Source organism: Cuculus canorus, chromosome 7 (genome assembly GCF_017976375.1).
Source record: "Cuculus canorus isolate bCucCan1 chromosome 7, bCucCan1.pri, whole genome shotgun sequence".
In the NCBI taxonomy this organism is placed as follows: Eukaryota; Metazoa; Chordata; class Aves; order Cuculiformes; family Cuculidae; genus Cuculus; species Cuculus canorus.
This window is the reverse complement of record NC_071407.1, coordinates 20,455,168-20,471,929: the sequence shown is the minus strand read 5'-3', so window position 1 is coordinate 20,471,929 and position 16,762 is coordinate 20,455,168.

Below are 16,762 nucleotides of genomic sequence, written 5' to 3'. Positions count from 1 at the left end.
ATGTATTGGCTGTTATTTATATGGGCACTTGGTGCTGGTGACAAATGACACGAATCGGTGCTTCCTGTTTGCGGGTTTGGATGAGACAAATCGCTTCCCACGCTTTGCTAATGACAAAAAGTTCATCAGCGCTGAAGCAGGGGCTGGAGCAGCGCCGGCTCCACGCCTTTATTTCTCCCCTTTTAAGATCGCGCTTCTCTCGGGGAGGAAGCAGCAAGCGCAGAGGGGCTCAGCCCCCCGCCCCCTCCGGCCCCCCAGCACCCCTCAGCACGGCGGAAAAAGTAGTTCCAATACAATGTTTGTTAACTAGGTTATCTAGGCTGTAGAAGATTTTAATGTTGAATTTTATAGCTTTACCACGCTCTACCGTCCTTGTGAATATTGTAATATTGCATTTTTTACAAGTTACTCTTCTGTTAATGTTCCAGCTAGTAACTTTTATAATCCTCCTCAATGAAATTTTTTTGTATTCTTCCGCACCGTTAACCTCAATGGCGGCACCTCAGCCCCTGGCAGGAGGCAAAGATGAAATGAATTCCTCTTTAATCAGAAATAATAATAATAAAAACACACACAAGGCTCCCTCTGCCTTTTATTTCAGCTTCCCTTTTGGCGGAGGGGGTGATGCCTGGGGAGCCTCCAGCCTCCTGTCCCATGCTGTAGCCCTGGGGGTGCCTCTGGCAGAGCTGGGATGGGCCAGGGGTCATTGCTCTGCTGAGGGTGGGGGGCACGGCCTGCCCAGCTCTGGTCCCTCTGCACCTGCAGCCTTTGCTGCTGCTTTCTGCTGACAGCCTGGGAGCTGGCTGTTCTGCAGGTATGAGCTGCCAACCTTCTCAGAGCTGCCCACCAGAAGGGAAAGTTAGGCATTTATTTTCTTTCTTCTCCTGTAATTCTGTCTGTGGATTGATTGAGATGCTCCGCAGAGCTGCGTCCTTACAGCAAGTCCTGCCCGTGTCAGTGTGCCAAACCCAGCTCGCTCTCTGCTTTCTGGTGACTCAGCTGGGCTGGAGATGTCCAAGTCCTTGCTGTTTTTTTCGCTGGCTGGTCTGAGATGGATCTCAAAGAGCTACAATATGCAGGAGATGCACTTAGAGGGACTTCTAAGAAAATATATCCCCTTAGATGTAAATAAGGCTGGAAATCACCTCCCCACACACAGAAACTCCCCAACCTTTAGATGCCCTTACAAATGAATTAGACTTGCAAGAACAAATGATTCAACACCCGGCAGCAAAAGGAATCATACAGCAGTAATGAACTGAGTGCCCTTTAGCCCAGGGAGTGTATTTTGAACACGGATTGGATGTTGTTATTTCCCTTGGTCGTTGTTAGCATTTAAGAACTTTGTTCTCAGGCTCAGCCTAAGTCTTGCGTGAATGAAATATTAGAGGGGTTTGTGTATTCATTGCAGGGTATGGGCGAGGGTTGCTTCTCAACCTCATCTACCAGCTACCTCCCAGAAGTTGCCTAGACAGCTCTTGGGATATTGTCCCTGCTATTATCCTAACAGCAATTTCTCTCAGTCTCAGCTCCTGGAGTTAAATGATTACAGGCCACTCTCAGCTTTCATGTATTTAGAAAAGTGTCATTTTAGCCTAATATAGTTGCAAGGAAAAGCTTTGCTCAAACCTCAGCCATCAAATGAGAAGGTTGTAAAGTTTATTGTTAATTTGCTCATCTCTCAAACTGTAACTTATTCATGATTGATACAATGTTTAGGGATGTCGATGGGATTCTTGTATATTTTATGAATCAAACCATCTTCTTTCTTTAGATCCACACAACAAGCTTTCTGGTAATTTCACAGTATAAAGTTTATTTTCCTCCCTTACAAGTCTACAACTGGGCAATCACAATAATGCATAGGATCCAGGGTCAAAGAATAACCTGAAGCCAAACCTAAGCAACTATTTTTTTAATCTATTTTTCATTTATACTATTTAAAACAGATTTATAACTTCTTTGGTATTGCTTTTTTATTTTTAATTTTTTTTATGGTGAACAGGTGTAATAGGTGCTGATTATTTTAACAGAAATGTCATTGTTTAACTAGTTAATACTTCAGTGTCACCTTGTAGGGCAAAGGCATAATAGAAAATAGTCTTTGCTCTAAAATCTTGTTTTAGGAAAGAATTATTATTCTTCAAAGCACCTACCTGAGAACCTCATGAGATGCTTTTCAGAAATTCTTTTTGGAATTAGTACAAAGCAGATAAGTAGGAAAAATGGATAGTAGTATTTCCATGTTATCCATAAGGAACAAAGGCAAAAATAGATGGAAGACAAAGAAAAACAGCAGCATTGCTGGGAACCAGGTCATTGCTAACTTAGTGAAGGACTATTAACCAAAATGTCTAAGCTGTCCCCTCAGGCCTGGATAAAACCAAGAGCAGGTTTGATCCGCTTGCCCAGAGACCAGCCAGTTACACCAGACTTCCTGAATCTCATCCACGCTCTTCTTCAGCTCCTCTTAGCAGAAGCAGTCTGGTGGTCTCTAGATACTCTTTCTTGGGATGTCTCTGGAGCAGCATGGACTATGCAGCACTGCTCTGAGCAGGGCTTGGATGTTATGCTGGTCCCATCCTTTTTGGACCAATCTACCTTCTCCTGAGGAAGGGGCCCCAAATGCCTCAATAGGCCTTAATGGCTTTGAGTGGCCTCAGCTGGAGCCCCCCCACGCCCCACCCCCTCTGGCCCATGGGGCTGGGCCTGGGAGCTCATTTAAGCTCAGACCTGGGTCTTGCTGTGGTTTTGCTGTAGGTGCACTTCTTCCTTTATCTTTCTGGATGGACTTTGGGTTTGCATTGTAGGTAGCTTCTCTCCTGGGTGTCCCTTTTATACCTATATTGTAATTTGACTCCAGTCACATCTTTTAGATGTGACTTTTGTGTGGTCTCTGGACCCATATTGTAGTGCTTTATTCAGTCCTGTCTGACCCTGTCTTGTTTGCTCCTGACTGAACGCCCCTGTATCTGTCTCATTGCTTGCTCCCTGGCAGGTGCTTCTGCTTGTCCTGCAGAGCTGCTGCAGCACTTTGCATTTCCTGTTCAGGTTTTCACATCTTCTTGAGAGGTGATCGTGAAGAGACCTGCAAGTGCTGCTGAGGGCTTATTAGGGGTACTTGCTGCCCTTTATTCATTCCTTGGCTGCAGTCAAGAAGTCAAAGGATTAGCCAGAAGCCCATACCACCCAGTGTCTGCTCACCATCAGAACTTAAACCCCTGCAAGGTAAGACTTTAATGTCTTGTGAGGAGGTGGTGGTGGGCATCGGTCCCTCTTAACTTCTACTGTCTACAAAATCAATATTTCAAAACCATTTTCTAAGGTCTCTAAAAGCTTCTAGGTCAGACAAAGCCTGATGGAGAGACTAAAACTGTTCCTTTCACCTGCTCCTTTTTCTTCAGCTAGCGTGTTTTTTTTTTTTTTAATTGAAACCTTTTCAGACTCTGTTTATTCCTTCTAGAGACCTTAAACTTCTTTTTCATCTCTCCTCTTCCATTGAACATATATGTTAGGACTTTTTAGTGCCAGTATCATTTATTCCTGGAAGAATATTTTGAGAATACGTTACTAGGTACTTTTCTTATACAACCATGTTTGCTCTCTTATAACCCTTTATGCCCACAACTCTGCGTGAAAATTTGTGGTCCTTGTCTCCACATTTAGTGTGCACTTAGCCTGGGATAGTAGCCCCTGAGTGTTTGCTGTTGGTGAGTGGTGCAAAGTTAGCTTGAATTCCTTCATTTTAACAACTGAACTAAACCTGGGAGCTTTGCTGCTTAATCGTTTTCTTTTTCCCCAAACCCACTGCTTCTGTAACAAAAACATTCACACGTAGTTTGAAGCTAGCCCCTGACTGCTGAAGTGATTTTGAGGCAGATTTGCCAAAGTCTGTTCTGCGCAAGTGCCACCATTTTTGGACTGGTCCCATCCTTTTTGGACCAATCTACCCTCTCCTGAGGAAGGGGGAGTGTGGGAAGTGTGTCTGCACCACACTCACTCTCTGCAGAATCTGATGAGAAATGGGTGCCCACTGGTGAGTCCAGAGAGAAAAGCTGGATGTGTTTGCCAGGAAGCCAGTGGCACAGAGGTGTGTGGCTGGGAAAGTGAGCACAGGGTGTGAAAGGGGAGAGAGTGCAAGCAGGTAATGCTCATCCAGGTAAAAGAGGCCCTGCTGCTGTAATTGGCTGTTGTGCTGCACGGGGCACTGAGGATTTTGGCTGTCAGCTACAAACTCTTTAAAGGCAGGATCACTTTGTACAACTCCTAGTGCTGTGGGCTTCTAATTCCTTGCCTGGGATGTGGTACTGCTGCAGTACCATGGTGTTAGAGCTTACTCTATCCTGGGCACAAGGAAAAAGGCAAAATTTTTTTCTCTCTTAAACCAGCTTGTGAGGAGTCTTTAATGTTAATTACAGTAACAAATATCTACAATTTTAAAACTGCCTCATGTTTCTGCCACAGTAATGAGCTATGAAGAGTCAAAGAATCTGACCTTTAGTAAAGAGCAACTTTTCCTCTTCTTACAGAATTGTCAGCAATTCATTTCTCAGTGAGGCTGCTTCATGCACACATACATGAATGTGACTTAAATGTATTTATTTCTGTAGGTTTGTAGCTTATTTGCACTCTTTCTCAGGCATGTTCAGATATGCATGTTGTATGTGTATGTCTTGTATGCAAGTAAGTAAATATTAATTTATGCCTTAACATATCTAAAGAGTATGGAATTTGCATATGCTGTCTGTGCTGATGGTGTGTGAATGCATGGATGGTGAATGTATATGGGAAGGAATGTATCCCTTCAAGTGAAGGCATCTTCAAGCATGCACATACCTTCATATTCCCACAATTGTGCCTGAGAGGAAGGTGAGAAAGTGTTTCTGCACAAGACAATACAGACAACTGTGTATCCCGAAGCGTTTGGTGGATGCCCAGATGCGGGCAGCTGGGGGGACTCCTGTACATAACCACATGTGCGGTTGTCTGAGTCATGCGTGTGAATGTGTGGGGACATGCATGAATGCATGAGGCTACATGTGGTTGAATCTGTGTGTGTGAGTAAGGAAGCATGAGTGATCTGCAGGTCTCCTCCTGTTGAGTAGAAACGTAAAACTGCAGTATTGGGAGAACCTTGGCTGACAGTCTGGCAGTACCAGGCGTGTTTGCAGAAGATGAAGCAGAATAGATAACATGAAAGTTATTTTTGTCTATCAGCTGAAGCATTATAGAGACATCAACAAGCTCTTGTCTCATGCCAGCTTAATTCCTAGTTAATCAGCAGTCTGCTTGGGCAAAGGAAGGAACTCACATCAGGGGCTGATGATGAGCCAAACTTCCCAATACTGATTCTGGAGCCTGCAAGGAGCCCTCAGTATTGCTCTGACTGCATTTGGCTGCATTGCTGTCCACTGCACAATGCTCTGGAAGTGCTGAAAGCTTCATCATCTGCGTCCTGGTGTGAACTGCTGCTGTGTAGGGATTATGGGTTGGTCCTTTAACTATTCGTCCCCAGGCAGCCAGTAGAGACTTATTTTTCAAATGTGTGATCAAATGCCTTATCCAGGCAAGTTTTAAGCGACCTTAACTCCAAAGCTTCCATCCTCTCTCTCTGGGGCACTAACATATAACCTGCAAGAAGACTCTCGTTTGCTTCACTCCCATTATGTCTAGTGAGACCTTCCTCTCCTTCTGGTGCCGGGTAGAGATGATGCTGCTTCTTTCCCTCTTTCATGAGCTAACCCCTATTTTGCTCCTGGGACTTGTATATTGCAGCTGAGGGCCAGCTCACTATCTTTTCTGACCTGACTCTCCCATGTGCTTGCTGAAAAATCACATTCCTCCTTGTTTTCCTTCTGGATGGTTTCTCAGATGCCACCAGACTAGTGTAGGAGGGCACCTGTTTGCTCTGTGACTGTATGTATACCACAGACCTACAGCCAAACTAATTAAAGTGGTGATTGCACAGATACTGGCAAGCAGCCTGATAGTCACTTTCTGAGAGCGACTGGAATGGTGTCCTATTGTACAAGTGTCCACAGAGTAACAGGAACCAGCAAATTTTCATTTGTAGCTGCTTGGGATTCAACCAAACAAGTTATCATGGGGTGAAATGAGCTTAAGAATGCCTTGAGTATTGGCAATTTTGGGATTTTCTGCGTATACTCTTGTCCTCCGGCACTCCAAGGGCAAAGTCATCAAGGGCAACCAACTCCTATTTCTCCACACTCTCCTGCTGTCCCCTTCCCCACCCCCAAAACAACCCCAAACTCATAACCACCAGCTCCCCCCACCCCTCAAAACAAACAAACAAAAACAAACCGCAAACAAAAAGCAAACCCCCAAACTAAGAAAAAGGTTAGGACTAGGCTACCATGAATTTCCTAGGTCTTAAAAATCACCCATGGGCAACTTCTATTGTGTAGCTGGTGTTCATGCCATTGCCTGCTTTTATATTGGGATTTTATCATGATTAAGTATAGTGTGATTCAACCATTAAGCATTTGTGTAACTCCCAGCACATGAGTCTGCCTTCAGCTTTGCTTCCCTTATCCTTCTGGATGCTGAGCAAGTTGAGGTTATTTCATTCTTGAAAGGGAAGTGATGAATGAACCATGGGTGCCATGGACATAACTGCAGTAGAAGACTTAAAGTGTATTAGACCACAGGCATAAAAGGGGTGGTGAGTGGTGGCCCTGTCTTAGCTGCTGAGCTGACAAAGGAGAGAATTTGTTTTCACCTACTATAGTGTTTAATATATTTTGCTCTATATCTGTAATAAACCCATGAACTGGCCTGACACCAAATTCAGGTATTACCTCCCCTGTACCAGATTATTATCATGTTAACTTATCTTTGTATTATGGGCAATCAGCCAGGTTTCAGTAAATGTGATGGTGCCCTGTGCAAGCCCATCTGGTGTTTCTTTCCTACTAGGGTTTTGCCAGGCCTTTTCCTCAAGGCTACTATAGTACTGCTGGATATCCTGGACTTCCCACCACCTCCTCCCCTAATGACACAAGTTCATTTGTGTTCCAGAACTTCCACAGTTCCCCCAGTAGATTTTCTGCCAATGGAGTTTATCATTGTCACTGGTGTGAGCCCAGGTAGCCCAGCAGAAGCCAGCATGGTTGTATTCAAGGTGCTGTACAAACATACAGAGCACATGCATCTAAAGACATTGAGGTGGGAGGGGGTGAGGTGGCTGGAGGGGAAAAGTTGAGAGGAACAAAAAACGCACTGAGAAGGGAAGTGGCTTATGTTGCTTTTCCTAGCAGACTCTAATTAAGACTTTCTCATCTCCATTTGCTAGATGGCCAGATTAAATACTTTCAAACATTTTCCCACCTTGCTTTTTTCGACCAAGAGCTTCAGGAGCAAAGACTCCATTGCTCTCTGAAGCTCTTAAGAATTGCGGTGTTCACTCTGAGGTCTTGTCATGTAAGCTCAGTTGCTTTGGCCTGGGAAAAATTGAACGTAGATCCTGAGAATACTTCTGATGGGAAGCACCTGGCCAAAGCCTGACAACAGGGCAACAGCTGAGGCTGGCAGGAGGAATGGAAGAAGCGGTCTGGAAATGGGCTCCTATTCTCTTCAACAGCATGGTTTCCCTGCTGGGTTGCTGGCCTAGAGCAAGTATTCCTCCCTGACGGAGCCAGGCTAGCCAAGTTGTTTCCATGGCAGTCATCTGGGCTGCATATCCGTACTATATTGCTATGTCTCCATCTCCCCTTGCAGTTCATAGCACAGACTGCTCTGTGTTGTTATTGGGCAGTGTGCTAAGAGGGGGCTGCGTTATTCTACTTGATCTTTTAGTGTGCCAGAGGGGAGGGTATAGATACACGGTGGCCTGCACTGAAATACTCCAGTTATTATACCTCCCAGGATCAAATGGGACGTGCCATATGCTTTCTGGTTAAGCTTGGGGAAAACCAGTGATGAAAACTCAGCAGTGTGTCTGGTGTTAAATACTGACTTTCTGAAGTTTGTTATTATTATTTTGCTTTTACCTCTCCTCCTGCGTCATCTTCTATTCCCCCAACCACGGACCTTTTTTGTTCTGCAGCATTCACTCCCACTCCTTTTTGTTCTGCCTGTCCAACCTCAGCTCTTGCTCTCACCCTGGCAAAATGTACAGCTTAGTTGTAGAAGGGAGATGCGAAGGACTGAACAGGGATAATCAGATCTGTTTTCTAAGAATTTCTCACTGATCTCCTTGTTGGTTTCACATTAGTAGATGTTTTATGAGCAGTCCTGAGCAGGGACATGTCTCATTTCTATTCTGTCCTGCCTGGGGTCTCCAATAGCAGTGACGTGCAGAGGAGAGATGTAGAGAAACACATTGCTCTGACTCTGCCACTAAACAGACCATGGCCATAACCACTGGAGAAAGTGTTGAGACTAATGTGAAAGGGTAGCTGTATTTCTGCCTGCCTCCTTATCCTCTTACTGGGGCTTGGAAAATGTTCCATGTATGGTGGCTTGTTTATCTTTTCTTAAACCCATCACCTGCATTATTAATGACCTAGGAAAACCTTCCTCACACAGAAGGGGGTGGGGCAGGCAGAAGAGACTTCTTTTGATCAGAGTGGCAGGTGGAAAATGCCCTGGTATGTCTGTTTTGGTCCTGTCCATCTTTGTGTCAGGTTGAAGGGAACATGTAAACATACTCCAGTTTCTCTGATTGCATCCAAGTCACTCTGGGCTCTGCTCTGGGGCTTTGTTTATAATTTGGGAAGTGGTGTTTCCAGTTTTTGCTCCCTCCTTGCTGCATCCTGATATGGTCCAGGACACGCTTCCCCCCGTCAGCCCTAACAGTGATTAATAAGGACACAAATTTCCTGGGTTTTGCACCCATTTTTCTTAAAGACTTGCCTGCCAGTGGTGAAGAGACTGAGATTATAAACCACTGCTGGCATGTGAAGGGCCGGGGGGCACAAAGTCTTGTAGAGGCTGTGATGCAGTTCCAAGCACGGAGAGAGCACTGGGCAGCTTACAGAGACAAATTCTGCTGTCAGCTGTAGGTTTCCTGCAGCTGAAGTGAAACACTGGGATCTATGGTTCGTTGTTATTCACACTGATACATTGTCAGAGGTGACAATCTCAACAGTAGCTGTCATGGTCCTTCAGGCTCTTGCAAAGCATTTCTTCACTATTTCAAAGATCAAGAAAAGCAAGTGAGCATCCTGAGAGATTTTCGATTGGACTTGAGATTTCTTACCTCTCATATGGTTTCTGTGAGATGTAATCTGCCTGCTGTGAATCCAAGTGGCTAAGTGGATGTTTTTTTGCTTGCCTTTCTCAAGTGGATCACGGTTGAGGCAAGTTTTACCTTGTAATTGAAGAGAGCCTGACCCAAGTACAAAATCACTGACAGTGGCAGAAAGGTTTCTCATGATTGCTGCTACTGCTGGCCTGCAGTAATGTCCTTTTACCTGACCTCATTCCACCCAACTTCATAACAAAATCCATTTCTGGAACACAAATGTGTTTTGCAGTCAGTCCTGTCTTCTCTGCCCCATCTCACAGAGACAGCAATGCCAGCAATGTCCTCCCACTCCCATCTTTAGTGACTTCTTTAAGCACATGGGCCATTTGGTCACATTTAATAGGCCTAAACCAAACATAGGGTAGGAAAGTTTAGGAGGTTTGGATTCCATTTGTGACTAAGTTCAGTGTCCTAGGAGATCTTTAAAACAGCAACAACTGAGGAGAAGATGTTGTGAAGGGACCAAAAAGGGAACTGGTGCTGAAATACCAGAAAAATGAAATCCATGCAAGTAATTCAGGAAAAAAATACTACAGTGCTGCTAATCAAACACAGCCCTTTCCTGAAGAGAGAGAGATGAGCATTGTGGGACCTTAATTGAACTAGAAGCTTCAAATATTATAGTGTCACAACCAAACTAGAATACAAGTCTTATTGTAGCCCCAAATGTAGGCTGGAGAACCATCTCAATACAAATGACTAGAATCAAGTTTAGTTGGACCCTACAGAGCTTTGACAGCTTCTAAGTCTTAAATTTCGCTTTACTGTAAGGATGGGCTGTCCATTAACATTCAAATGAGGTTTTAGGTTGAGGGACCCAAAATCAATGTGTTCTGCAGGGTCGTCATCCTTAGAGAGATGCCTGGTTCTCACCAGAGCTGATGCATCTGCTGTCTCTTGCTATGGCCATGACAATTCTTGTTATCACTTATTTTTGGGTCAGAGTATAAAGACTGAACGGTCTCATTTTTCACCAGAATCTGCTAGGCCTTTACAGAAAGGAAGAGATCTGGTGCCTCTGGCCTTCTGCGTCCTACATTCTACTTTATTGTAGAGATGGGTAACTTGGCTCTCGAGCCTGGGGTTTGGGCTAGAGTTAAAGCCAAGGCTTGGGAATTTTGAGCACTAAAGTCCAATGCTTTCTGAGAACAGAAGTTCAGAGTAATGTGAGAGGGAGTAAATTGTTTTGATGAGATAATGCTGAGTGGTTCTATTGTAATGTGACAATGATATTCAGGGTTATGGTTAACTGGAACATCTGTGAGAGTCAGTCCTGCCTCGAGAAATCTGAAACAGAAGAATACATTTCAAATAAGGCACTTTAATTCTTCCTTATGGAAAAGTTTTATTATTACTGCATTCAAAACAAAAGTAGAATGAAAAGCACATTTGGGACCTATTTTTCAGTGGTCTGAAGTTCTGTGTTTCAGCCTGTTGTACTCTGAGAGAGCCTGAGGCCCTGGCACAAGGAGGTGAGCATAGCCCCTTCCCACTAGCTGTTGATCTTCACTCCTACCTTCTTCCTCCTCGCCCAACATGTGTGCTTTCTGCTGAGACACCCAGCAGCAGGATGCGGCTCCAAACTGCCTTGATGAACCAGTGCTCCCTGGTGCTGCCCGAGGTCCTGTGGGAACTTGGCTGAAAGGCAGTGTTTTCAAGGACAGCCAATGCTCTTCCTTTTGATGAATTAAACTCCAGCTGCTGTGGGGTAAGCTTGGTCTCCAGTGCAGGGAGGCAGCCAGGGAAGGAAGGAAGGATCACTGTTTCTTCCTGTGACTGCAGCAGCCTGCATGTACATGAAGGAGAGGTGGAGGGACAAAAGAGATGAAGGCAGAAAGTGGAGAGGATACCAATTAGTAACCTCTGCAAATGGGGTTAACCATCTTGATTCCACTGATAGCCATATCCTGCTTTGAGCAAGACTTGTATGGAGCTGGTGATAGCATCCAGAATGCACCAGCTCACAAACAAACAAGCAGAGAGAGGAATAAAGGCAGGCAGGAAAACAGGTGCCCCTTGGGCAAACACTTGTTAAATTGACAAACTTGTAGGAAATGATTAAGGCTCTCGCTGTTCCTGGTCCAGAGGGGCCCTGAGCTGCTGCCTCGAGCTAAGATACAAAGGTAGTTCCTCGGGAGCCCACAGTGGACAGGGCACAGAGGGAGGTGAAACAATTACTGCCTGTCTCTGTGGTGCCGTCTCTTGTCAACTGTTATTTATGTTTCCCCAAATGTTGCAGTCTTCTTACAGGGAAAGCAGGCCCTGCCAATCTATGGCAAAATAATTGCAGCCAGCTATTTCCCATCCTCCCTTCCTCCTTCCTTCCCTCCCTTTCCCTCTCTCTCTATTTTGTGCTGTGGTTTACTCTCCATTGCTGATTTATCTTGGACTATGATAAAGAATTGCAATGTAATGTCAACTGGGAATTTGGCTCACTTGTAGACTAGTGAAGGTGGGTGCTCTCTGGTGCTTTGGACTCTGCTGTGACCCCTGCTGGAAGCCACCCTAAGAGAAGACACCCATACCACTACAGCAGCTCTTGATGAAGGCATGTTGTGCCATACTTTTTCTTTTCTCTGTAAGTTTGCAATTGAGGCAGTGTAAAAGTTCTTCCCTGTCCTTTGCAGCTGATATATACTCCCAGGAACTAAGTCAGATGTTGTACACAGAGGGGTTCAGTTGTACCAACCTTGCTAGGGTTTAAGGAGAATGGAAGAGTAGTTGCAAACATATTTTCCACCCCTCTTGAGGAGTTGCCTGTGCTCCTAGATCTGATATCTGTTGCCCCTGCATGTGATTTTCTTTGGAGGTCTCTATCTGGGCAGCAAAGAGTCAAAGCAAGTTCTCTCTGGCTGGCACAGCTTGTGCTAATAAACAGCCTGAAGCAGCCAGGGCTAGTCCAGGGCTAAGTCTGTAACTGCTTAGAATAGGGTTAAAGTTACAGTAAGCAGTTCCTGGAGATTATCTTCATCAGGATTTGGTGTCTTCCAGCAGCCCCTGGAGTTTAACAGAGAAGCCTCTGCTCTTCTCTGTCAGTTGTACCACAGCCCAGACAACAAGGTAAATGGAAACAAGCAGAGATGTTTGCCATCTCTTTTAGCCTCTCTAAGAGCAAGGATGCTTTCAAGGAAAGCCATCAGCACTTGGACATGGTTTCAAACTTTGGGCTTCCCCTCACTTACTGTTCTGTCCCCTGCCCCTTCCCTTCATTCCGGATATGCACAGAGCCTGTCAGGAAAGGGTTAAGTGCCGCTTACCCCAGCCAGCTTTGCGTATTTAAAGTGAGTAAAGGTTTAATTACCAAATGATGACAGTGTCATATGGTTTTGGTGATGGTGCGTGGCATTCGATGAATGCAGAAGAGGGGAGGATGTGAGAAAGACACTGAGTGGCAGTGGGGAAGCGAGGAAGCTAAAAATGCCAAAGACAGTAAAACATCTGTAATTTGCAATTCGCTAGTGTTCGCTGATTGCTCATGGATTAAAGATTAAAATCTATTCTCTGGCAGATGGGGGAGAGAGAGGAAATTCTTACGAGCATGTTTTGCATCTGCATTTCATTCTGCTCCTCTTTACAATAATCACGGATGAGGAAATAAACCCAGTTCTGGGCTGGCAGGAGGCGGGGAAAGCGCACAATATAGGCAAGACTCAGTGTGCTTCTGCTCAGGAAATGCCAACCAGAGAGGAGAAGAAGCCGACATCAGGATTGCTCTTCTCAGTGTGTGGGACTCTATTTTGGCTGTATGAGGATGAATGCTCCCATGAGGTTCGGAAGTGCCAAGAGCCAGAGCAAAGTCTTTCTTTTGGTCACCCCAATTCTGCATTGGGTTTTTTTTTTTTTTGATGGGAAGGGGACGTTAGCCATCTGTCCGGTCTCAAGGGATGACTAAGTCTGGCTACAGTGTCCATGACGTGATGTTAACGCTTGCAGGCAAACAATACAAGTAGAAATAATGTTTGCAAGTATAAATCATTTTTATAACCTCAGCTAATCAGAATCTGTCCTTTTTATGGGCATGATGAGCTCTCTCTTTCCCTCTCTCTCTCTTTCTCCCTCTCTGTCTGACTCTCACACAGGGTTTCTCAAGTGTGCAGGATATTAAAAGAAAAATGGATAATAAAACTGCAAATGCAGGGCCTGCTCCTGAGAGGTGCTGGGTATTCATGACTCTGGTTGGCTTCACTGGAGCCAGCTTCCGCAGTGAAGCCCATGATTTGAAAAGTATGATGCAACCCTAGGATACCCTGGCAGCCTTGTGGAGGTTGGGGTGCTCTCCCCCAGCAGTGGAACAGGCCTAGTGGTTTCTGTGTGAAGTGTCATCGGCAGATCTGCCTGATCTGCAGAAATTCTGTTCTCTGGAAGGAATAAGGATCACATGAAGTGGTTAGGATAGCAGAAACGAGCTCACAGCTCCTGGGACCTGCTTCTGGAATGGTTCTTTGAGTGGTTATTCTGGCTGCCAGGAAAGGCAACTTCTCCCTGCTGCAGTGTAAGCCAGTACAGGAGAGGAACTGTAGCTCACTTCTGCTCCAGCTGCCTCCTGCTTCACACAGTGCTGGCTTAACTCCACCCATGCTAACAGGGTTATTTTTTACCTGTGTGAGTAAAATTTTGTGGTGTGTCTTTGGAGATGTTGCAGAAAGATGAAGATGGTACAACTTATCAATAGAAACAATCATTCTACAAGCAGCGTGCCTTGCCATAGCATTTATTATATAAGCATATCTATATGTAAATTCTTTCTCATATGCCTGCCTCCATCACTGTGCACATACAGAGACACCCTGAAGTCTCAGCCCTCATCCAACAAACCTATGCATCCTTGCCATTCAAATATTAACATTATTTTGGGTGCATGGAAATGAGAAAGTGAACATGCCGGATGGAACCTAAAGGATATGTACTGTGAAACTGGGAAAGGGAAGTGGTCTAAACGTCCTTGAGGTCCCCCACATAACGTCCCTGTTCTAGCTGTGACGAAGCTCCAAGTCCCTGATGCCATGTTCCAGCCTTGTCTCCATGTTCAACCCAAAGTAGCCCCATGACAACCTACATCAACCAAACTGTTTCAAAGCCAGTACCTCAATCTTTGTAAGATATGAAGGCATGCATTGATGGGGGGAGAGTGGAAGTTATAGCCAGGTCCCTCAGAGCTATTTGTGTACTTAATTAGCCTGACAACCCCCACCTGCAACCTACATAAGCTCTGCCCGTTGGTCTTGGAGTTTCATTTCATTAGAGGCCTGGCCTTTCACTTCTTAAGCTATGTTTTAGGGGCACCCATCTTCAGCTTGATCTTGTAGAAGGATCTCAGATGAAGCTTTAGCTTTGTCTTCAGTCCTGCTGATAGCACCATCTCACGATGCTCCCGATTGAGCTCCCTGGAAGGATCCTGAACCTAATTAAGCACCTTGTCTCATACAGAGATGCTGATAAACCCTGTTCTGGGAGTTCTGTTTATATTCTGAGAAACTGCACTCTAGCTGGTGAGTGTTGTCTCTTCTGTGATTGCCTTTGTTTCCTTGGCTTATATCCTCTGTCATGGAGCAGCCTCTTCATGCTCCTTGATGCTTTTCAATCTGATCCGACTGGAGTCATAGGCTTGCTCTTTCTACCAGTTTTAACTACAGCTCTTATATTTAAACTGTCCTTTTCCTGGTTAGTCTAGAAGACATCACTCTAGCCCTGGTCAGTAGGAACATTCCTTCCATCCTAGCTCTCTTGACAGTACTTGCTTTCCTATTGCCATGTGTTTCCAGCCCTACTCCAACTGCCATCCTGAGCTTTCTCTTTCTTTTACCTCTAGTCTGGACCCAAACCTCAACTGTAACCTTTCAGGTTTAAAATGACCGAGTTTGACTGGGCAGTGGCTGTGGAGCTCTGTCTACAGATTTGCAGAAATCTTAGTGGTACAGTTGGATTCTCTTAGTGTTTATGAATGACAGAACGGTGAAACAGAGCAGTATTGCTATGGGATTGTTAATGGGCTATTAAATATAAGGTGGAGCTACCAGGAAAACTTAGGCAAGGTGTGTGTTTTGTCTGAGCAGTGTCTGGTACGGATTGCCTACAGCTGAAGAGAAAACTTAGGGGTCAGCTTAGGGTTGATGAAAAATGATAGAGTTGATAAAGCTTAGAGAGAGAATAAAAATAGCTGAGCTGTAGTAAGGTGGGGCTGGAAAGGTCCTGCTGAAGGGAAGTGGGTAGTACAAAGATATGTAATGTGATTTTTTTTTTTTGGGGGGGGGGGAATGACTGGTAAGTTATTGGGGTGTTATTTAAATCTTTACTGAAAAAAAAAGTTTTATATTTACATTTGATAAATGGGAAGGAGATGTCAGAGGGAGAAAAGAATGTGCACAGGAGGGAGGAAAAAAAACAACCTAGTGTGTGTGGGCAAAAAAGGGAACCAGCATTTGATTAAGAAGAGGAAAGTGATCTCTCTGAATTGGGTCGCTGCTGTTGGACCACTGGGAAAGTGGTGTCTCTGTTTGAGAATGATCTGTTTCACCAAGCGAAAAAGATGAGGCAGAGCAGAAGAAAAGCTGAAGAAAGATCAATGGGAGGAGGGGGACAGCATGGCAGATTTAATTAATTACTGCATATTAAAATGTTTGTTTACAGTTACAAACAGCTACAAGAGGTCTGATGTTAATTAATTTACAGCATTTTTCACCAGTCCCTTTGCCGTTGCTGGCAGTCGAGGAGGTAAGACTGTGGCAGGTAAGATAACGTCTCTTTGGATTTACAGCAGCATCTTGGAGGTGAGCTGGGAAGGTAGTGCTGCTCTGACTGGCTGCCTCTGCATGGCACAGGGTTCAGGGGATCTTGTCCCACTGGTAAAGGAAACATGGTAAAAACTGGGCAAATGGTGCTCCAGCATAGTTTGGGAGCTGGGCAGTGTAAGGGTGTGGGTGCTTGGATAACAAAGCCAGGCTTTTTGGGACAGGCTTTCAGTGTTTTCTTGGTTATGCTGCAGGTGCAGGTGTGCTGTGAGGTTGCAGCTGATTTTGTTGCTGTGGGTCCTGTGGCTCCAAAGAAATCTGAGCAGCCTCTGTAGTATTCAGGACTGTGTAATATGATCTTTCTAGAGCTGGCAAGCAGAGGATCCTGCACATGTCAAAGGTTCTGGAGTGGTATATGTCATACCCCAAAAATGGATGTAGTCAGTCTCTGTGGGCATTTAGCAATTTTCCTCCAAGCTGGGATCATTTAGGTATGGACAGGTTGATACTAGGGGAGAACAAACTTGGAACAGAGTTTTGCAGTCGGCAGTAATGTGCCTGGTCAGGGCATCTTCCTTTTAACAAACCAAATTTCAAGCCCCACATGTGTGTTCCTCCAGCCCAGTGTGGCTCCTCCGCCTGCCTGCCTTTCTTATGCTCTGACTTCACTTTGGAGGGCAAAGGAGGGATCATATTTTTTGTACCACTGTCCTGATTGTGCAGTAGCCTTCAAAATGGGTGCGAATGTCTGTGAGCTGAGAAGATG